The following is a 23,026-nucleotide window of genomic DNA, read 5'->3' on the forward strand; positions in this document are numbered from 1 at the left end:
ATGTATTCATCATCTTTAAGAGGCTTATGATCAAGAAGAAAAGGCAATAGCACAGGGTGATCTTCTCAGTGCTTTACAATGACCTACAGGGGTGGGATAGGGAGGATGGGAGGGAGGCTCAAGAGGGAGGGGATATGGGGCATGTGTATGCATGTGGCTGATTGGCTTTGCTGTGCAACAGAAACTAACACAGTATTGGGAAGTAATTATACTCCAGTAAAGATCTATTAAAAGAAGAAGAAGAAAAAGCAAGACAAGTACATAACCCACGGCAATATATAAGGGCTCTAAAAAGGTTTACCCTTGTTAGATAAGAATGAAGGAAGTTTAAGATGCTTTGATAAAGGCTTCGGGGAAGAGGCAATAATTCAAACAGGTTAAATCATTCACCACCCATTCAGCTCCCTTCTAGCTGGCCCTTAGAGGCTAGAAAGCCAGAGACCATCCCTGACTCCCTTGCAGTTGGGGTGGTGAGGAGACTCCTTTCTGGCCAATGAGACATAAGCAGGTTCCTTCTAGGACAGCTTCTACCACTTCTGCCTCGTTCTTCCAGGAACTTGGGTTATGCTTAGAGTACAGCAGCTGTCTGTAGATAGAAAGAGTCTGGTTCTGGAAGGAATTCAGGATGAAGCTGCCACACCAGCCCTAGACTGCCTGCTCCTGGGCTTCCTGTTACATGAGATACATTGATCCCTATTGGTTCGGCCCCTGCAGCAGAACTTCTCTTATATGCAGCTGAATCCAAACTGGCTGCTTCACAGGCCTTGGAAAAGTCATGGGATTTCAAACAAGCAGAGGTGGAGGGCAAGGAGGGTGTAAAAGCAAGCACTCCAGGATGGGGAATGTATGGGGCACATTCTCAGGAAGCAGGAACGAGTACAGAGGGAGATCAGAGGAGAAGTTGAGAGATGCAGTCTGGTGCCGGGGACAGAACCTGGAAGCCTGTGGACTTCGTTCAGAAAGCAGAGAGGGATTGCTGAGAAGGGAGCAGCACTTCCTTGGGGAGCTGATGTTAGTTCCTTGGCATCAGACACCAGGTGCCTCGGTGAGCAGGCTGGAGCAAGAGTGGGTGGCCTGTTTCCTTCTAATCTGTAGCACACACATTACATTCCTGTTTGCTTAGTGTGTACACAGAACCTCAGGAACCGCAGTACCACAAACGCCCTCCCATCTGAAGGCATTACTCTCATCACTTTCTTCCCACCAGCGCTTGCCTGGCTGGCAAAGCACAGCCAGAGCCCTCTGGCTCCTAAAGTGTGCCCTTCTCTGACTGCAGTCCATGTCAGGCCACAGGCATCCTCACCAAGGATGCTCAAAGAGGGAAGCAATGAGAAGACAGACATATGCAAAAATAAACCTGATCTGGGGTCACTGACGGGAAAATGGAAGTGGGAAAGATATCCAACCTATGATGGTCCTGAACAGGCTCAAGACCACCAGGCAGCAACACAGAATAAATTCTTCCCGGGTTGGACTTGTCTATGTGTTTCTCTGATTCAGACACTTAGGCTCAGAGTCAGTGTGATACAGTGGAGAAGTACTGCTTCCAGTCTGCCTCCAAATAGATGTTTGGACTAAAAACTTCTTTTAATTTTTGAAAATTTTTAAATTTTAAAAATTATCACTTCCTTGACTTCAATCTCCCCATATACCCACCTATACACTGAGAGGTCTGGATGGAAAATCAAAAGCTTCACCCTTCAAGCTCCCAGGGCAGCCAGCAGAGGGCCCTGCTCTCTCCACATCCAACTCACCAGGCCCTGTTCTGAGTCCTCAGTTCCTTGATTGGCAAGAATCCTGTTTTCTCCACAGTCAGTGCACATAGCAGAAACTCAATAAATCTTTACTGAGTGGATACATGAGCTGCACAGTAATTCTTTGGTAAAGGCTTTAGGAGAGGTACAGACACTCTACAGGCCTGGGACCACAGATGGCAATTAAATGGCACCCATCTGCACACCCAAGCCCTAGGCCAGTCGGCTCTAGGAGAGAATGAGGCTTAGTGCAGTTTTTCACCAACTACACTCCATAGAACCAGTCCCACTAGACGCTGATAACGTTCTGAGAAAAAGGTCCTCTGGTCAAAAAAAGTTAAGAAATGTGCTAACTTTACCTGGCATCCTACCCAACTCCCTGGGCATTAATTACCCTAGTAAAGGCCTGAGAAGTCCTATAGGAAAGATATTTGGTTAATCTTGTGTAACCTGCGGACTTCCCTGGTGGTCCAGCAGTTAGGAATCTGCACTCCTACTGCAGGGGGCCCGGGGTTTGATCCCTGGTAGGGGAACTAAGATCCTGCAAGCCATGTGGCGCTGTCAAAAAAACATAAAAAAGACAACAACAAATAAATCCTGTGTAACCTAGAATTTCTCAAACTTATTTATCCATGCAACCTGTTTTTGGAGAATACCTATGAGCATGACCATGGTTGGAGAAACGCTGGTTTAATGTGAATGGTTTCTACAATGCAGTTTTCACTTACAAATCCTACTGAGCATGTGAAAAGACCCCCAGGACAAAAAAATCATCGGTTGCTGCATAAACAAATGGACAGGACAAGGAAATGAGGACAGATATAAGAATTCAGAATTATTACTACAATTATTGTCTCATCCTTCAGTGAACATCTACTCAACATCAGCAGATTATCTATTTGGTGTTAAATACAGGGGATATAAAGAGAAATAAGGTAGCCCTTTCTCCATAAGAGCACTGCCTAAAGGGAAGAGATAGTAAGGACAGAATAATGTGCAAGTACCTAGGAAGAAAGACCTGGGAGAATCACGGAAACTGGACCTTGAATAATAAAAATAATAATAACATTAATAACAATACCTTTATATAGTGCTCGCCACATTGCCAAGTACTATTGTAAGCACTTTACATATATTAACCCACTTAAACCTCACAACAATCTTATCAGGTACCTTTAGTACCTGTATTCTACAAATGAGGTCAGTGAAGCCCAGAGAGGTTAAGCAACTTGCCCAAGATCACATAGCTAGGTGCCTAGACTGTTTGTGCAAACAATATGGTTTATGCTGAATACCATTTTTCTCCTGGAAGTCTGGAATTTTGGTAAATGCTAGGCAGAGGGTGTCTATGTGACCAGCCCCTGGAAGCAACCTTGGGGGCTAGTTCTCTAATGAGTTTCCCCTGTTGACAGTATTTGACATGTGTTGTTACTGTGTGCTGCTGAGGAATTAAGCACATCCTGCATGACTCCAGTGGGAGAGGACTCTTGAGAGCTTAGGCCTTGTTTCCTCTGGCCTTCACCCCATGCAGCTTTTCTCTTTGCTGATTCTGCTTTGTATCCTTTCCCTGAAATAAACCTCAGCCACAAGTACAACTATATGCTGAGTCGCGTGAGTCCTCCTAGCAAATTACCAAATCTAGGGGTGGTCGCGGGGACCCCTGACATGTCTCCCCTCAGGTGGATGTGGGCTGGGAAGTATAGTCAGCATCTAAACCTGCATGGCCTCCCTATGCTCCTGGCCATCCTCCCATCTCTCTCTGCCTCAGTTCCAAAGGAAGATAGAACATCAGATGTTTATCTAAAATAAGCCTAGAGCTTCTCAGGAAAATGTGGGGTGCAGGTCAGGTGTGCTCCTCCAGCCCCACCTATCCCATGACTGCATCCGGAGCACCAGGCAGGTAACACCCAGGCCCAGCTGCTTGTCGCCAGGAGCCTTAGCAACATATGTGGGCCGACCGCGTGCTTTCTGGGTGCCTATTCACTCCAGCAGCCTGTGACTCTGTGATTGCTCCATACTGGAATGGTCTGGGATTCTCCTGAGACAATTCCCAAAGGAGGAAACAAAGGCTGATGGTCACGAAGCTTGTAAAAGGAGGTGCAGGGCGAATCTTCCATGCCATGCCAGAATCCAAAGTAGCCCCAATTAACATGTGATGAGTGAAGGGTGATGCACCCCGGACCTCTGATCTTCACTGTCCCCAAGTTCAGGAATTTGCACGTTCTCCCAGCCAGGCCCTGGCTCCAGGGGTCTCAGTCATAAAGGTGTGTCTGAGGGAGGAGCTGTCAGACCAAACACTGGTTCCTCACACTGGCTCCGCTCTGCAAACTGCCATGGTCCCCAAGTACTAAGCCAGGGTTCTCTGAGAAATGGGGGTGGGGAGCTGGGGGTGGAGAGCTGGGTGGGGGAGGGTTGATGGCCTTTTTGTGCTACAAGTCATAATTTTTGTTGCTGCCACACCTTATAAGATATGAGCTGGGGTAAAAAATATGAGGCCGGGCAAGCCCTTCACTGTCAATTCCCCATCATCCAGGGGACTGCCTTTCTTCCTAGAGCTCTAACGTTGGCAGTATAGACTTTTTCTTTTCATTCTTTCCAGACATACTCCTCACTCCTCCCAGGAAAACAGAATATCTACAGTATTGAAAGTAACAACGTATTCAACTACAGATGGGAGAGTTTATGGGGTTGCAAAGGGTACAGAGTGCTGCTCACACAATTCCATACCTGTATGTGGAGGTAGGTACCTGATTTTCCTATACAACCGTGAAGACCATCTGAGTCTTTGTAAGATGTAGTCTTTTTTTTTAGAGAATCCTTAAGTCTTCATTCTTTGATATAGTCACCTGGGGCTAGCCTTGCCTAATCTGGGTTTTCCTTTTGGCAGTTTACTAAGAAATCTCTATTTTCTTCTTAGTTTCACCCAAATTCTATTACCCCCAAACTAGACTATTCCTTTTGTGGTCCATTACCTTGCAGAAACAACCAGAGTTCTGAGTTAAGATCTAAAAGGGCTTGGTTTCAAATGCCACCAGTGGACTTTGGACAGGTTCCATAATCTCGCTGGGCCTCGTTTTTCTCACCTGTAAAACAGGAGCAAATATAATAACCCATGTGACAGGTTTAGCTGTGTGCCCTTCACATAGCAAACCTGGAATAAAAGGTGGCTGTTATTATATCACTTGCCACAGCAAAGACTTTCTCCAAGTCTCCTTAAACTCAGGTTTTAGAGGCCCCCATGCAGACAAAAGTATGGACTTTTTTTCCATTTCTCCCTCATCTTTTATTAACTCCCTATTTGTCTTCTCTCTTCTTTTCCCTTACGGATTATTCTCTGACATCTGAGTCCCGGGCGCCCTCTGACCCCCGGTTCAGCAATCTTTATCTCAAATCCACTCTTGGTGCTTCCTCCTCACGACTCTCTTAGTCAATTAGCAGGTGTTTATAGAGCACTTTCCAGGCTACAGGCAGATAGGACACAGCAGATAGGACACATTAATTTTTTCTTCAGTTGAGACACTAAGAGTTAATAATGAATAAGAGCTACTAGAAAAAAGTTTCCTGATTTAGCTCTGAGTTTTGTATTACCTGTAACAAAGATTTTATGGTTGATTGAGATAGCTAAATAACCACTTTTCTTCTTTTATGAGCCACATGCATTCTAGATGCTTCTTTCCTCCTGAGGGTCTAATAAAGTCCCACCCTTTCTGCTGGAATAACAATGGCCATACAGCACATTGTCCAGTTGTGTGGGTTTCTGGGATCGGCGGGGGTGGGGGGGAGTAAGTATGAAATCCCATCATTTATCCAGCCAGAGTAGCTCCAAGGAGAGGCAAAAGAGGGCATTTAAATATCAGATTCAAGACACAGTATAGGTTTAGACATCAGGGAAATGCCAATCAAAACCATAATGAGATACCATCACACCTACCATTGTAGGATGGCTATAATCTAAAAGACAGATAGATCACATGGGGGGAGGAGGAAGATGGCGGAAGAGTAAGATGCAGAGATCACCTTCCTCCCCACAGATACATCAGAAATACATCTACACCTGGAACAACTCCTACAGAACACCTACTGAAGGCTGACAGAAGACCTCAGACCTCCCAAAAGGCAAGAAACTCCCCACATACCTGGGTAGGGTAAAAGAAAAAAGAATAAACAGAGACAAAAGAATAGGGACGGGGCCTGCACCAGTGGGAGGGAGCTGTGAAGGGGGAAAGGTTTCCACACACTAGGAAGCCCCTTTGCGGGCGGAGACTGCGGGTGGCGGAGGGGGGAGCTTCGGACCGCGGAGGAGAGCATAGCAACAGGGGTGAGGAGGGCAAAGCGGGGAGATTCCCACACAGAGGATCGGTGCCGACCGGCACTCACCAGCCCGAGAGGCTTGTCTGCTCACCCGACAGGGCGGGCGGGGCTGGGAGCTGAGGCTCGGGCTTCGGTCGGAGCGCAGGGAGAGGACTGGGGTTGGCAGCATGAACACAGCCTGCAGGGGGTTAGTGCGCCACGGCTAGCCGGGAGGGAGTCCGGGGAAAAGTCTGGACCTGCCGAAGAGGCAAGAGACTTTTTCTTCCCTCTTTGTTTCCTGGTGCCTGAGGAGAGGGGATTAAGAGCGCTGCTTAAAGGAGCTCCAGAGACGGGCGCGAGCCGCGGCTAAAAGCGCGGACCCCGGAGACGGGCATGGGACTCTAAGGCTGCTGCTGCCGCCACCAAGAAGCCTGTGTGCGAGTACAGGTCACTCTCCACAACTCCCCTCCTGGGAGCCTGCGCAGCCCGCCACTGCCAGGGTCCCGGGATCCAGGGACAACTTCCCCAGGAGAACGCATGGTGCGCCTCAGGCTGGTACAACGTCCCGCTGGCCTCTGCCACCGCAGGCTCATCCCACAGTCCATGCCCCTCCCTCCCCCCAAGCCTGAGTGAGCCAGAGCCCCCGAATCAGCGGCTCCTTTAACCCCGTCCTGTCTGAGCGAAGAACAGACGCCCTCAGGCGACCTACACGCAGAGGCAGGGCCAAATCCAAAGCTGAACCCCAGGAGCTGTGAGAACAAAGAAGAGGAAGGGAAATCTCTCCCAGCAGCCTCAGGAGCAGCGGATTAAAGCTCCACAATCAACTTGATGTACCCTGCATCTGTGGAATACCTGAATAGACAACGAATCATCCCAAATTGAGGAGATGGACTTTGAGAACAAGATATATTATTTTTTCCCATTTTCCTCGTTTTGTGAGTGTGTATGTGTATGCTTCTATGTGAGATTTTGTCTGTATAGCTTTGCTTTCACCATTTGTCCTCGGGTTCTGTCCATCCATTTTTTTTTTTACTTTAAAAATTTTTTTTTCTTAATAATTATTCTTTATTTTAAAAACTTTATTTTTTATCTTATTTTATTTTATCCTATTTCTTTCTTTCCTTCTACTTTTTCTCCCTTTTATTCTGAGCCGTGTGGATGAAAGGCTCTTGGTGCTCCAGCCAGGAGTCAGTGCTGTGCCTCTGAGGTGGGAGAGCCAAGTTCAGGACACTTGTTCACAAGAGGCCTCCCAGCTCCACGTAATATGAAACGGCGAAAATCTCCCAGAGATCTCCATCTCAATGCCAAGACCCAGCTTCACTCAACGACCAGCAAGCTACAGTGATGGACACCCTAGGCCAAACAACTAGCAAGACAGGAACACAACCCCACCCATTAGCAGAGAGGCTGCCCAAAATCATAATAAGGCCACAGACACCCCAAAACACACCACCAGACGTGGACCTGCCCACCAGAAAGACAAGATCCAGCCTCATCCACCACAACACAGGCACTAGTCCCCTCCACCAGGAAGCCTACACAACCCACTGAACCAGCCTTAGCCACTGGGGACAGACACCAAAAACAACGGGAACAACGAACCTGCAGCCTGCAAAAAGGAGACCCCAAACACAGTAAGATAAGCAAAATAAGACAGAAAAACACACAGCAGATGAAGGGGCAAGATAAAAACCCACCAGACCAAACAAATGAAGAGGAAATAGGCAGTCTACCTGAAAAAGAATTCAGAATAATGATAGTAAAGATGATCCAAAATCTTGGAAATAGAATAGAGAAAATGCAAGAAACATTTAACAAGGACCTAGAAGAACTAAAGAGGAAACAAGCAACAATGAACAACACAATAAGTGAAATTAAAAATACTCTAGGTGGGATCAATAGCAGAATAACTGAGGCAGAAGAACGGATACGTGACCTGGAAGATAAAATAGTGGAAGTAACTACTTCAGAGCAGAATAAAGAAAAAAGAATGAAAAGAACTGAAGACAGTCTCAGAGACCTCTGGGACAACATTAAATGCACGAACATTCGAATTATAGGGGTCCCAGAAGTAGAAGAGAAAAAGAAAGGGACTGAGAAAATATTTGAAGAGATTAGAGTTGAAAACTTCCCTAATATGGAAAAGGGCATAGTTAATCAAGTCCAGGAAGCACAGAGAGTCCCATACAGAATAAATCCAAGGAGAAACACGCCAAGACACATATTAATCAAACTATCAAAAATTAAATACAAAGGAAACATATTAAAAGCAGCAAGGGAAAAACAACAAATAACACACAAGGGAATCCCCATAACGTTAACAGCTGATCTTTCAGAAGAAACCCTGCAAGCCAGAAGGGACTGGCAGGACATATTTAAAGTGATGAAGGAGAAAAACCTACAACCAAGATTACTCTACCCAGCAAGGATCTCATTCAGATTTGGTGGAGAAATTAAAACCTTTACAGACAAGCAAAAGCTGAGAGAGTTCAGCACCACCAAACCAGCTTTACAACAAATGCAAAAGGAACTTCTCTAGGCAAGAAACACAAGAGCGGGCTTCCCTGGTGGCGGAGTGGTTGAGCGTCTGCCTGCCGATGCAGGGGACACAGGCTTGTGCCCCAGTCTGGGAAGATCCCACATGCCTAGGAGCAGCTGGGCACGTGAGCCATGGCTGCTGAGCCTGCACGTCGGGAGACTGTGCTGTGCAACAGGAGAGGCCACAAGAGTGAGAGGCCTGTGTACCGCCAAAAAAAAAAAAAAAAAAAAAAAAAGTAAGGTACCGGCACAAAAACAGAAATATAGATCAGTGGAACAGGATAGAAAGCCCAGAGGTAAACCCACGCACATTTGGTCACCTTATCTTTGATAAAGGAGGCAAGAATATACAGTGGAGAAAAGACAGCCTCTTCAATAAGTGGTGCTGGGAAAACTGGACAGGTACATGTAAAAGTATGAGATTACAACACTCCCTAACACCATACACAAAAATAAGCTCAAAATGGATTAAAGACCTAATTGTAACACCAGAAACTTTCAAACTCTTGGAGGAAAATATAGGCAGAACACTCTATGACATAAATCACAGCAAGATCCTTTTTGATCCACCTCCTAGAGAAATGGAAATAAAAACAAAAATAAACAAATGGGACCTAATGAAACTTCAAAGCTTTTGCACAGCAAAGGAAACCATAAACAAGACCAAAAGACAACCTTCAAAATGGGAGAAAGTATTTGCAAATGAAGCAACTGACAAAGGATTAATCTCCAAAATTTACAAGCAGCTCAGGCAGCTCAATAACAACAAGAACAAAAAAAGCCCAATCCAAAAATGGGCAGAAGACCTAAACAGACATTTCTCCAAAGAAGATATACAGATTGCCAACAAACAAGAAAGAATGAATGCTCAACATCATTGATCATTAGAGAAATGCAAATCAAAACTACAATGAGATATCATCTCACACCAGACAGAATGGCCATCATCAAAAAGTCTAGAAACAATAAATGCTGGAGAGGGTGTGGAGAAAAGGGAACATTCTTGCACTGCTGGTGGGAATGTAAATTGATACAGCCACTATGGAGAACAGTATGGGGTTTCCTTAAAAAACTACAAATAGAACTACCATACGACCCAGCAATCCCACTACTGGGCATATACCCTGAGAAAACCATAATTCAAAAAGAGTCATGTACCAAAATGTTCATTGCAGCTCTATTTACAATAGCCAGGAGATGGAAGCAACTTACGTGTCCATCATCGGATGAATGGATAAAGAAGATGTGGCACATATATACAATGGAATACTACTCAGCCATACGAAGAAATGAAATTGAGTTATTTGTAGTGATGTGGATGGACCTAGAGTCTGTCATACAGAGTGAAGTAAGTAAGAAAGAGAAAGACAAACACCATATGCTACCACATATATATGGAATCTAAAAAAAAAATGTCATGAAGAACCTAGGGGTAAGACGGGAATAAAGACACAGACCTACTAGAGAATGGACTTGAGGATATGGGGAGGGGGAAGGGTAAGCTGTGACAAAGTGAGAGAGTGGCATGCACATATATAGAGTACCAAACGTAAAATAGATAGCTAGTGGGAAGCAGCCGCATAGCACAGGGAGATCAGCTCGGTGCTTTGTGACCACCTAGAGGGGTGGGATAGGGAGGGTGGGAGGGAGGGAGACGCAAGAGGGAAGAGATATGGGAACATATGTATATGTATAACTCATTCAGTTTGTTATAAAGCAGAAACTAACACATCAGTGTAAAGCAATTATACTCCAATAAAGATGTTAAAAAAAGTAACATAAAATAAAATCTTGACACACACACAAAAAAATAAAAGACAGATAGTAACAAGTGTTGACAAGGGTGGAGAATTTGGAAGCCTCAAACACTGCTGGTGGGAACATAACATGGTGGAGTTGCTGTGGAAAGCAGTTTGGCAGTTTCTTAAAAGGTTAAACATAGATTTATCATATATATGATCCAGCAATTTCACTCCTAGTTATATATCCAAGAGAAATGAAAACATATGTCCACACAAAAATGAACCTTGAAAATGATACGCTACGTGAAAGAAGCCAGTCATCAAAGATCACATATTGTATGATTCATTTTAATGAAATGTGCAGAATAGGCAAATCTATAGCGCCAGAAAGTAGATTAGTAGTTGCCTAGGGCTGAGGAAGGTTGGAGGGAAATGGGAGTGACTGCTCATAGTACAGGATTTCCCTAGAGCGTGATGAAAATGTTCTAAAATTGATTGTGGTGATGGTTGCTCAACTTGGTGAAATGCTGAAAAAACACTGAACTGTACACTTTAACTGGGTATACTGTATGGTATGTCAATTACATCCCAATAAAATGGTTATACTATAAATAGATAGATAAATAAATAAACAAGCAGGACAGAATCTTGATAACAAAGACTAAAGACTGAAGGTCAAAAGATAGTCTGAGTAACTATAATCCCCTAGGCGAACCTAATCATCAGTGCAAAATGGGTGCTACATGCTGTAAGGAAAACCAAACCTTCAAAACCAGATAAAAGTGGATCATCTAAAAAGATACTTTAATGTCACCTTCCCTTGGCTACTTTAAATTATATCCAGATTGCTCAGGATAGTAATTATGAGGTAAAAGCTAAACCTATATGCAATTCTACGTGGCAACCAAACCAAGTAAAGATGTTATTGGCCATTGTGTACTCCACGCCATCGAACAACTCCCAGGTTATTCTAGGCCCTGCCTGGGAGTTGTTTGCCATGTCTGATTTAGCGCTCTGCCTGTTACATGCCAACCAAGTCAGCTTTGCCATCTGCCTCAGAGTCTCAGCTCACCTCTTACCATGAGTAGCAAACGTAAAAGATGTTGTTCCTATATCCAGTAATAACCTAAAGTATAGTAATTATATAAGATATAAAAATAAATATATTCATTTCATAATATAATATAAATATAATAAATAAGGCCCTGCTGACAATGGCAACAAGGAACACAAAATGTGTGATATCAATATACAGGAACTATAAAATTCTACTGAAGAACAAAAAAGACATGAATAAAAGGAACAATATTCCATGTACCAGGATGGGAAGACTTGGTATTGAAAAGAAATCAATCCCCTTCAAATTATTCCATAGGTTCAATAAAATTCCAGTGAAATTTCTAGTGGAAGCAAGTGTGTGTGAGAATGTGTACGTGTATGCGTTAGTGGGCATGTGTGTAGTGCGTGTAAACAAGTACTTTTGCAGGGGGTAGGGGCACAATTTGGACAACTTGATTCTCAGGTTTTCTTGGATGAGACTATAGCCAAGAGTTTTTTAAAAATAGGAACAATGAGGGTGGAGTAAAGCAACATCTATAGAATTAGAGGAGCAGAAGAGAGTTCAGAAATAGACCCTTATATTTATAAGAAATTTGTAAATGATGTTGGGACAGCTGGCCAGTGTGAGAGGCCACGGCTGGCCTGCTGCTTGGGCGGCTCTAGGCCGGAAAGCTTCTCCGCTGCAGGGAAAGCCCTCGTGTCAAACTGAAAAGTCCTAGGTCTGTGACACAGCTAATGTGAGAACAAGAACCCAGACATCAGGACATCTAGAATTGGAGTCTAGATTGGCAGGTACAGAGTAGTTACACTGCTGTAGGGTTGGGAGCTATTGTATTAATAACATGACTTCCTACTATATTGGGAATAAAAACTCGAGCAGAGGAGATACAAAAGATTCCCCTAATCCTAACCTCTGCCACCCTATGTGAGCCTCAGAGAGAGAAGGTGGGTCGTGAGGAACTGTGAAAGCTTTCCATCAAGGTACCCTTCACCTGAGTTAAGTAATCGCTTGCCCTCACTGACTCCACGTCTGAATGTCTAATTTCCGCGGACCCAGCAACTAACGGGGGCCTTGGCCTCTCACAAGTCTCCACTTGGAAAAGTGCAAAATTGATCTCTCCCTTAATCTGTTCACCAAAATTAATTCAAATAAATTAACCTTCTGATGCAACAATTCAACTTCTAGGAATCTCAACTATTGCAGTGCTCATAAAAAGTATATCAAGACGGGCTTCCCCGGTGGGGCAGTGGTTGAGAGTCCACCTGCCAATGCAGGGGACATGGGTTCGTGCCCCGGTCCGGGAAGATCCCACATGCCGCGGAGCGGCTGGGCCCGTGAGCCATGGCCGCTGAGCCTGCGAGTCCAGAGACTGTGCTCCACAACGGGAGAGGCCACAACAGTGAGAGGCCCGTGTACCGCAAAAAAAAAAAGTATATCAAGACATATGTTAAAGAATATTCATTACAGCAATGCTTGTATTGGCCAAAAGAGTAGTAAATAGTAGTCATAATAGGTAATAGATATTGAGGACTCACTGTGAGTCTGGCTTTGCTTGAAGTCTTTACACTGAGGCCCTCATCTGACCTGCACTGCACCCCACCAGAGAAGTGCTGTTATCAGTTCCATTTTACAGACTGGGAAACGGTGGCACCGAAATGTGGTCACATAGCTGGTTTGACTTAGATATCTGGCTCCAAAGCTCACTCTCTTAAGCAGTACTCTTCACTGCCTCAACGCAAACGTTCATGACTCATTCACTCATTCGTTCATTGGGAAATCTTTATTGAGCACTACCGTGCTAAGCACTGGAGACAGCGAACAAGAGTAAACATGGTTCCTACCCTCATTGAGCTTTCAGTCTAGTGGGGGGACAAAGACATACAAAAGCATGCCTAACTATAAAGTATAATGAGTGCAAGAAAGACGGATATACAGTGTTTTGCTAGGAGGCCATTGAATAGGTCACATGATGAACCCAGGGTGCGGGGAAGGCTACCCTGAGGAAATCACATCAAAGCTGAGATCTGACGGGGGAGTAGGTTGGGGCAGGTAGGGGTGTGTGTGTGTGTGTGTGTGTGTGTGTGTGTGTGTGTGTGTGTGTGTGTGTGTGTGTGTGTGTGTGCAGAGAACAACCTGTGTAATCATCCTGTGGCAGAGGGAGTGTGGTGTAAACACTTACACCAGTAACTATAAGCACTATTTTAGGGCCCTGGCTTCTGGGAAACCTACACATGTCGTCCTGTTTGCAATCTCCCAGCCACAGAATGCTGGCGCTTGGTAGGGTGCAGGGTGATGGCAGTTTTGTCCGGGTCTGGAGTGTTTGCCTCTAGGGCTTGGGAGGGAAGGAGGCCCAGATACTTCCAGTTGCTGGGCTGGGGCTTAGCATGCTTCACATGCAAACAGCACCTTTGGGGATACACATCTGCAGGAGGGAATGAGTCTAATCTGGTCTAGAGGGAGGCCACTCCTTCTCCAGAAAGGAGAGACAAATTCAGATGGATACAAAGGACCAGAGACAAACTCATTTTCAAAGGCACTATGTGGACGGCACAGCTGGGAGGTCCTGGCTGCTTCCTGGAGTCAGATACAGTGTGCATCTGCTCTCCACTGGAAAGCGAGTTTCCCAAGCACATAGCAGGGGTAAAGCACAGGCTTGCAAGCTGAGGGCAATAGAACGAAATACTGTACTTACATACCTCATAGGGCCTCAAATCATTTTTGAAATGAGAAGCAGTATAAATAAATATAACAGAAAAAGCAAGGCATACACACATAAAAAGATCAAGTTCTACACAAAATATATTATGAATATAACCATATAAAACAAACCAACCAGAATACTATAAACAGTAAAAGAACTGGGAAGAAATATTCTTAAAAAAGAGTGTAAATTATGTTTTTCCTCTCAAATGTGAAATTAGGTAAGGGTTTTCCCACTATTCTGTATTTCCTAAAGTTCTAAAATAAACACACTACATTTCTGATGGCAAAATAGTAAACTTTATTTAAATCCATTAATTAATGCACTCAGTAGATCCTCACTGAGTGCCTCTTGCACCAGGCATGCTTCTAGAAGCTGGGATTCAACAGTGTGTGTGTTGACATCTCGAGGATCAGGAAGGGCAGCGTGGCTGAGGCAGAGGGAAGGAGGGAGGAGGAAGGAGCGGGGGTGGGGGGGTGGGGGGGTGGGGGGGAGGGGATTACAGGGTAGCGGCATCCTGTAGGCCCTTTAGAGCATGAAAAGATTTTGGATTTTATTCTAAATGGGTTTAAACAAAATACTAAGCGAGAGTAAAATGCCCTTGCAGGAGAGAGAGCAAAACAGTATATAACTTCCCGGTTCAGATGTCGCGGTGAGGAAGGTAAGGACACTGGGCAGGAGAGTGAGGAAGGCTTCACAGGTGGAGTAATCAGCAAGCTGGGCGTGAAGGAAGGTAGGATTCACACCAGCAGATAAGGCCACGCTGGGTGGAGGACACCTATTCTGTCACAGCCCTTTAACAAAATCAAACCCAAAATACGAAGTAAATAAATCTTGCGAATAAATATTTTAAAGGAAGGAAGCTCTGTGTTAATAATGGACAACTAGACCTTTTATTGGAGATAAAAAATATGCCAAAAATGATGGCAGGAAATTTGCAAGATGTCTGATATAATTGTGTCCATAAGATCTCAAAGTATGTTAAACCTCCTGGCTCTTATGAAATAGTCACATTAGGGAGGAAAAAGAAATTCTACTTAGAGGGCAGCCCAGAACCTTTGTGAACCTATGGAACAATGAGGAAGAACTTTCCATTCCTTCCCCCCCACCCCCTTCTCGGCACCTGCTAAAAGGGACCTGTCCAGCCATCAAACACAGGCTTGTAATTGAACATGATACAACCATTAGCCATGTGTTCCGAAAAGGCTAGTGGGGCTTTACTCTCAAAGTCATCATACAAGGGTACAATTTCAGAGCACTTCCGAGCCAGGTAGAGTGCCAGGCACAATACCAGGTCACCTGTGAGGGTCACTCCACAAGCAGTTAGTGCACAAGGAGCAAGGGAAGAAGGAAAGCGGGGAGGAGGCCAGGGTGCTCGTACAAGAAGTAACTGAAGAGTCCTTGTTTTATGTCCCCCCACCAAATGGAAGGTGCCCTAGGCACAGCATTTCTAACCCCCAACTGAGCCACAGAAGGCAGCCCAGGTAAGCTCACTCCTTCCTCCGATCTAGCAAGAATCTCTCCATCAGCACTAGGGGAGCCCAGCAGTACTAGCAAGTGTAACAGATTGGGAGCCCTGCTGAACAAAAAGTGCAGCTGGAGGAAATGCTCCACTTCTCCACTGGGCCTCAGACTCCTTCCAAGCCCATCAAGGGGATACTGTGGTGGTGGGTGGTACTGGCAGGAGGGACTCTAACACCACAGGCAGCCTGGCCCAGGAAGCATCTTTGTCCCCATGGGCTTGAAACTCCATTCTCCCACCCAAAGATGGGGGTAGCCAGGTGATATTGACATGAGGGATTCTGCCATAGCAAGTGCCTGGCCTAAGAAGCCTCTTTGTCCCCATGGACCTTGTCCCCTCTCCAACTGAGAGACACTCAGTGGCCCCAGTCTGGGGAAACCCCTTCCTCCCCCATAGGCAGCTCCAGCAGAGGCCTATGGGAACAGCATCAGATAAACCAAGCAGACCCAGATAACACTGCAAAGGCTCTGAAAATTAAACTGCCATTGAAACCACAGCCCACCAAAGTAGACCAGGACCTGTGTGCTAAACCTAAGCACAGTGAATGCCTGCTAAAATAAAAAAATTTAAATAGGACCTCAAGTATGCTACTCAAGTATCCTAACATAATAGACAATATGTCCAGGAAACAATGTTTTAAAAATCCATTACACCAAGGACCAAGAAAATCACAACTTGCATGAGAAATCAACTGATACCAATCAAGATAAATTAATGTTGGAATTACCTGACAAGGATTTTAAAGCAGTTGTCATAAAAATCCTTCAACAACTAATTACAAATCCTCTTGAAACAAATGAAAAAATAGAAATTCTCAGCAAAAAGAGAAATCATGAAAAAGAACCAATTGGGCTTCCCTGGTGGCGCAGTGGTTGAGAGTCCGCCTGCTGATGCAGAGGACACGGGTTCGTGCCCCGGTCCGGGAAGAACCCACATGCCACGGAGCAGCTAGGCCTGTGAGCCATGGCCGCTGAACCTGCGCGTCCGGAGCCTGTGCTCCGCAACGGGAGAGGCCACAACAGTGAGAGGCCTGCGTACCGCAAAAAAAAAAAAAAAAAAAAAAAAAAGAACCAATGAAAATGCAAAAACCAACTGAAAAATGCTATAACAAAAATAAAAATCTTGCTGGCTAGCCTCAATATTAGAGAGGAGATGACAAGATAAGATAGAATCAGTGAACTTGAGGACAGACCAAAAGAATTTAAGCAGTTGAACAGAGAAAAAACAGGAAAAAAAAATTAACAGAGCCTCAGGCTCTGGTTGGATAATAACAAAAAAGCCAACATTAATCACTGGAGTCCCAGAAAGAGAGGAGTTAAAAGAGTATCCAAAAAAATAATAGCTGAAAACAAAAATTCTCCAAATTTTATAGACACAACCTACAGATTCAAGAAGCTGAGTGAATCCAGAGGATAAATCTAAAGAAATCTACGCTAAGACACATGATAATTAAACTTTTAAGAACTAAAGACAAACACAAAATTTTGAATGCAGCCAGGGAGGAACAACACAGTACCTATAGGGGAACACCAATTTGAACGACAAATTTCTCATCGGAATCCACGGACGCCAGCTGAAAATTGCACCACATTTTTTCAAGTGCTGAAACAGAAGTTGTCAACAGTGAATTCTATGTCCAGCAAAATTTTCCTTCATGAATAAAGGGGAAATAAAGTCATCCTCAGTCAAAGAAAAGCTAAAAGAATTTGACACTGGCAGACCTACCCTTAAAGACTGCTATAGAATGCTCTTCAAGTAGAAATGAAATGATAAAAGAAGGAATCTTGGAGCATCAGGAAAGAAGAAGGAAGAGTGGATAAAACAGATATATGGTTACATACAATAGAATATGCTCTTCATGACGTTTATAAGGATATTTGATGATTGAAACAAATATAAGACACTATCTGATACCCATGTACACAGTATTTAAAAACAGAGAAAGTAAAGGGACCTAAATGAAAGTAAGGTTTCCACACTTTACTTGAAGTGGTAAAGTCACATATGCATAATGTAACACCGACAGCAAGCACTAAGAAAACTATACCAAGAGATACACTCAAAAACATTATAAATAAATCAAGATGGAATTCTAAAAAATGTTCAAGAAACTCACAGGAAGTCAAGAAAAGAGAAACAGAGAAATGATAATCAGAGGAATCAAACAGAAAATGAATAATAAAAGCTTTGGCAGACCAAAGCTCTAACATACCGATAATTATCTTACACATAAATGGTCTAAACACATCAATCAAAAGACAGAAGTCAGCACAACGGATTTTTTAAAAAAAATGATAAAAATGGGCTTCCCTGGTGGCGCAGTGGTTGAGAGTCTGCCTGCCGATGCAGGGGACACGGGTTCGTGCCCCGGTCCGGGAGGATCCCACATGCCGCGGAGTGGCTAGGCCCGTGAGCCATGGCCGCTGAGCCTGTGCGTCCGGAGCGTGTGCTCCACAACAGTAGAGGCCACAGCAGTGAGAGGCCTGCATACCACAAAAAAAAAAAAAAAAGCAGGAGTTCCTATATTAATATCTGATAAGATAGACTTTTGAGCAAAGAACATCACTAGAGAAAAAGAGAGACATTACATACTGATAAAAGAATGAATCCACCAAGACATAACAACCCTAAATGTCTATGCACCAAGCAACAGGGCATCAAGATACAAGAAGCAAAAACTGAGAGAGCTGAAAGAAGAAACAGAAAAATCCACAGTTACGGTTGAGAACTTTAACACCCCTTCTCGGCAACTAACAGAACTACTAGACAGAAGATTAGCAAAGATATTTAAGAGCTGACCAACACAATGCTGATTTTAGGATACAATTTCAGCTGGTGCTTAATGATCCAGTAGTGTGCTACTGGATCATTTAAAATTACATACCTGGCTCGAGTTCAAGTTTCATTTGGCAGCGCTGCCCTACCCCTGTCAAACCCTTCAGCGGTCAAACCAACAAGAGCAGAAGGATTATCCTGTAATTAATGAATAATACTTTAAATAATGAAAACCATAAACTACATATATTTGGAACCAGCAAACACAGTAGCAGGAAGCACACTCTCAGAGGAAACACTCAAGCCCCACTGACTCGTCTCCAGGCAAACATCCCGGTTCTCTGGGCTGTCCCCGGTCAGGGTGCGGTGTTCAGTGCCCTGGCCGTTCTGAACATCCTCTCCTGAAAGTACTGTGGTTTGCCTGATTCTCCTTCAAGTATGCCACTGGGAGAAAAGAAAAGCCCACGTGCTAATCTGTACACCTGAGCTCTTCACAGCACCAGCCATCCGAGCATCAGAATGCACCGCAGGTGGCCTGCTGCCTCTGGTCCAGCCGCTGGACCTGAAGTGCAGCCAACAGAAGTGACAGTGTGTCGACACTCAACAGCCACCAGGAGGCCTCAGCACTGGGGATCAGTTGACCCAGCTTCTAGATCCAGCTTGTGTGCCCTCAGGAAAATCACGATTACGGGAAAAAACCTCAGTTAGCACCCACTTCAGGTCTCAGACATTCTAACATCACTCCTCTGCCACCATGAGAGCAGCTGCACAGGCAAACTGTGACCCATGTCTGTTGTTGCCTCTCCTCTTCAGTAAATGGCACCTTTCACCCAGGTGCTCAGGCCCAAGCCCTGGAGTCATTCGGGATTCCTCGTTCTCTCCCACCAGACATGGAACTATTAGCAGAACTTTGAAGCTCTACCTTCCCAAATCTAGTACCTCTCACATTTTCTCTCCACCGCCCCAGTCCAAGCTATCGTCACCTCACACCTGGGCTCTTGGAAAAGCCTCCTAACTGGTCTCCTCCCGAAAATCTATTCACTCCCCAGTCACCGGAATGTTCCTATCCGTCAGGCGATGTCACCCCACTGCTCTCACTCCTTCAATGTCTTCCTGTCTCCCTTAGAATGAAAATCTGAAGTCCTTTCCACTCTCTCTAGGGTCCTAGAGCAGACCCCACCCCTCCCTGCTCCCTCCACTGGCTCCATCATTTCCTCCTCGCCAGCCACTCTGGTCTCCCACCTCAGCGACTTCGCACAGCTACCCCTCTGCTCAGAACAGTCTTTCACCATTTATCAGTCTTCACTTCCTTCAGGTCTCTGCTCACAATTCCTCTCCTCGGAGAGGCTCTCCATGGCACATAAATTTATTGTCTGTCTCCTCCCACTAGAATATAAGCTACTTGATGGCGGGAGCTTCTTCTGTTCACTGCTGGGTCCCCAACACCCTCATAGAGAGTCTGGGAATGAGGTGAATGAAGAGCTAAATGAATAAATATCTTGCTCAAAGCCTCTGTCTGATGACTGGGCTGACTTGCTACTAAAGGTTCTACTGCAAGATGAAAAGAGACTTGTTCCTCAATATTCCAAAGATGTCACAGAGCTCACTCGGGTTGAATCAGAGGTAGGATGCTCCAAACGCTGCCTGTTTGGGTAGCTCTTCTCCCCAAAATAGCAGCTCCTGGTGGGGGGAAGGGGCCCTTTGAACCCCAAAACCCCCACAGAGCAGTATTAAAAGCACTAGATTAGGTGATTCCTAAAGGATTCTCTAACCCAAAAGTCAAATACCGTGAGAGGATCAGGAGCAGAAAGACCTTCCCTGGGGCTGCTGCCCTGCTCTGAAAGCGGCCACAGAGGTAGAGGGAGGAACCTGATGCTGTGTGAGGTTGTCCTGGTGAACGGGGGCCCGTGCAGCTGAAGGGCTGCGGCGATAAACTCTCATTGAGCCCCGCTGTCTCAGGAGTGTAATGTCAAGCAATCCACTAAGGGATGAGGAAATTGCATCAAGGAAGCCAGCTCACCCTTGGGGAGATGAGAACACAGGGCCTGACGTCAGCATGACACCAGACTCTTAGCAGAGCCTACGTCACAGAAATAATGCTCTTGTCAACCTCATTATGAAAATAATACAGAAATCTGCAGCAGATGTCACTGTCAGCTTCTGGACTGTGAATCAATGACACCAACGCTTCAGGAATCAAACTAGAAGGCTAGACAAGGTCATTGAACTTGACTATTAAACGAGGTAATGGGACGTAATACAGTTCCTGGAACACATGTTCAACAAATGTTAATTGCTAGTAGTCAGAGCAATGTGAAACCGACTGTTACTAAAGTTTCCTGCGTGGATTCGCTCATTCATTCCACAAACATTTGCTAGGCCCCTACGACGTGCTAGGCAATAAGGAGAGGAAAAAAGGCTATAAAAGATTGTCCTGCCTTTTGTAAGCTAACAATATAATAACAATGATGGCGGTGATGAAAAGAGCAGCTAACATGTTTTGAGGATTTGCTCTGTACCAGGTACTGCTGGACCCTTTAAGTGCAGTATCTCATATGGGTATCACTATCCTTGTTTCAAAGATGAGGAAATTGAGGCTCAGAGACTTATCCAAGGTCACATGGGGCTCAAATCCCCTCTGACTTTCAAAGCCAATTCTCTGTGACCTCCATGAAACATTGCTTATTTACCATTTGACCTAGTGGGTTAACATTTAAGGTGAGTTAAGGGAGGATTTCTGAAAACAAAAGAAGAAAAATACTATTACCAGATGCTCCTGCTGCAGCTGGCAGAGGAGGTCAGCCCAGGAGTCCAAGGCTGGGAATCCGTAGCAGTGGCCAGATTAGAGTGGTGGGCAGGAAGCATTTAGCTGCACAGCTCCCAACAGAGATGGGGGATGGGGGTCTCATGCCCTAGACTTTTTATTGGGTGGAGGGATAGAAATTTACTCCCCTCCCTCGCAATGGCCACAGTATCTCATCTGTAACTTCCTCACAGCACTTGCTACTTTCTATTCTACTGTTCTAGAGACTCGCTGACACACAGTGCTAATTAATTTTTACTGAATATATTACTAGGAAAGGCTAAACATGTATAATACCAGGTGCCCGTGTTGAAACAGCCCCAAAGATAGATGTGGAAACTGTCAATGATCTGCCCAAGGTCGCACAAAGAAACAGCAGCATAACAAACACCAAAATCCAGCTGGTTCACAGCCCAGTGATCTTTTAAGGACATCACACTGCCTCTTTTCACCATGGGAAAGGCTGAAAAACTTTGAGAGGGAAAAAGGAGACATGTGGGCAAATATATCTGTAATCTAGCCAGAAGCTAAAAATCATTTTGGTAGCAGGACAGATTCCTATTTATAAGCAACCACGGGTGAACAGATGATTATAGTGATAACAATACTATAATCATGGTAATAACGGAGAGTATTTATATGGCACGTACTATGCGCCTGGAACTATTCTAGGGACTTGACAAATATTCACTCTTATAATCCTCACAACTGTGTTAGGTGGGTACTATTACTGTCTGCATTTTTTCAACGAGGTAAGGTTAAGTACGGAGAGTAACTTACCCAAGGTCACCGAATAAGTAGCATTTACCGAGCACTTGCCGTGTGCCAGAAACCGAGTCCAGAAATTGTACAAGTCCCATTATCTCGTTTAACACTCAAAGCAATCCTAAGATAATTACTATCATTACCACCACTTGCAGATGAAGATCGTGGGGCTGGGGACGGTAACCAGTCCTAGCAGTCTCAGCTCAGAGCGCGTGCTTTTAACCACGTAGGTAAGCCGCAGCGTGCAGAGCGGGAGAGCTGATACAGCCTGGGCGCGAGGGGCACCGAGCGCTGGGCGGAGACCTGTTCGCTCCAGGACACGGAGCGTCACTATGGAATCTTCAACCTGGTCCGCGCCGGGGTCAGATCTGAGTGTGAGGAGGACCCTCGGCCTCTCCAAATCTCCGCGCCTCAACCCGGAGATTTCTGCGCCGGGATGTTCGGCGCACTGAGAGCCGCTATTGCCCCCTGCCGCCAGCCCGACCCGAAGCCCAGGCCCCGCCCATCTAGGTCCTTCCAGGAGAACCCGGCCTGAAGCAGAGAGCACACCGCTGCCCGACCCCGGTCCCGTCCCCCTTGCAGCCGGGACCACCACACCCGGATTGCCATTCCCGCCCCCCGCCGCTCCCCATACCCAGAGAAAAAGGACCTCGACTTCCCTGAAGTTTCTGCACTCTTCTCTTCGCCCTCACTTCCCTTCCCACATCTCCTCTCTGCCACTCTCCGTCCCTTTCCCTGGGACGCCAGGCCACTGCCCAGCTGCCTACACTGGACTCCGCGCAAGCCCGCAGCGTTCTACCCCGAGTTGCCACGGTGGTGCGGCGCAGCCAAGAAGAGCCGGAAGAGGCGGGGTCCCAGGGCCGTAGGCGCGCGCCCAGGACCCGAAAGTTGGCCGAGCGCCCCCGGGTTGCCATGGTGATGCGGAGCCAGGGAGACGAGTCGCAAGGGGCTGGGTTCGATGGGGGCCTGCGAGCACCCGGGATCTGGCGGCGGAGGTCCGGATTCCTCCACCCCGGTATAGGAGCTCTCGTCTCCCGGTAGTCGGGGGAGCTCCTTGTGGCTCCCGCCGCCGGGCT

The 23,026-nt window shown here is 45.6% G+C and overlaps 1 long non-coding RNA gene across 2 annotated transcripts in view; it reads right to left on the reverse strand.

Moving 5' to 3' along the window:
* Positions 1-22,764, reverse strand: part of LOC137207626 (uncharacterized) — a 40,534-nt gene extending 17,770 nt beyond the window's left edge. Inside the window, exons 1-3 of one of the 2 annotated variants that reach the window (XR_010935185.1) lie at positions 22,718-22,764; positions 18,492-18,580; positions 4,726-4,837 (exon numbers count right to left, since the gene is read on the reverse strand). This is a non-coding gene — a long non-coding RNA (uncharacterized lncRNA). Of the gene's footprint in view, positions 1-4,725; positions 4,838-18,491; positions 18,581-22,717 lie in introns of those variants that run through there. The other variant, XR_010935186.1, reaches the window with a different exon arrangement.
* Positions 22,765-23,026: the final 262 nt, after the last annotated feature.

Source organism: Pseudorca crassidens, chromosome 15, assembly GCF_039906515.1.
Source record: "Pseudorca crassidens isolate mPseCra1 chromosome 15, mPseCra1.hap1, whole genome shotgun sequence".
In the NCBI taxonomy this organism is placed as follows: domain Eukaryota; kingdom Metazoa; phylum Chordata; class Mammalia; order Artiodactyla; family Delphinidae; genus Pseudorca; species Pseudorca crassidens.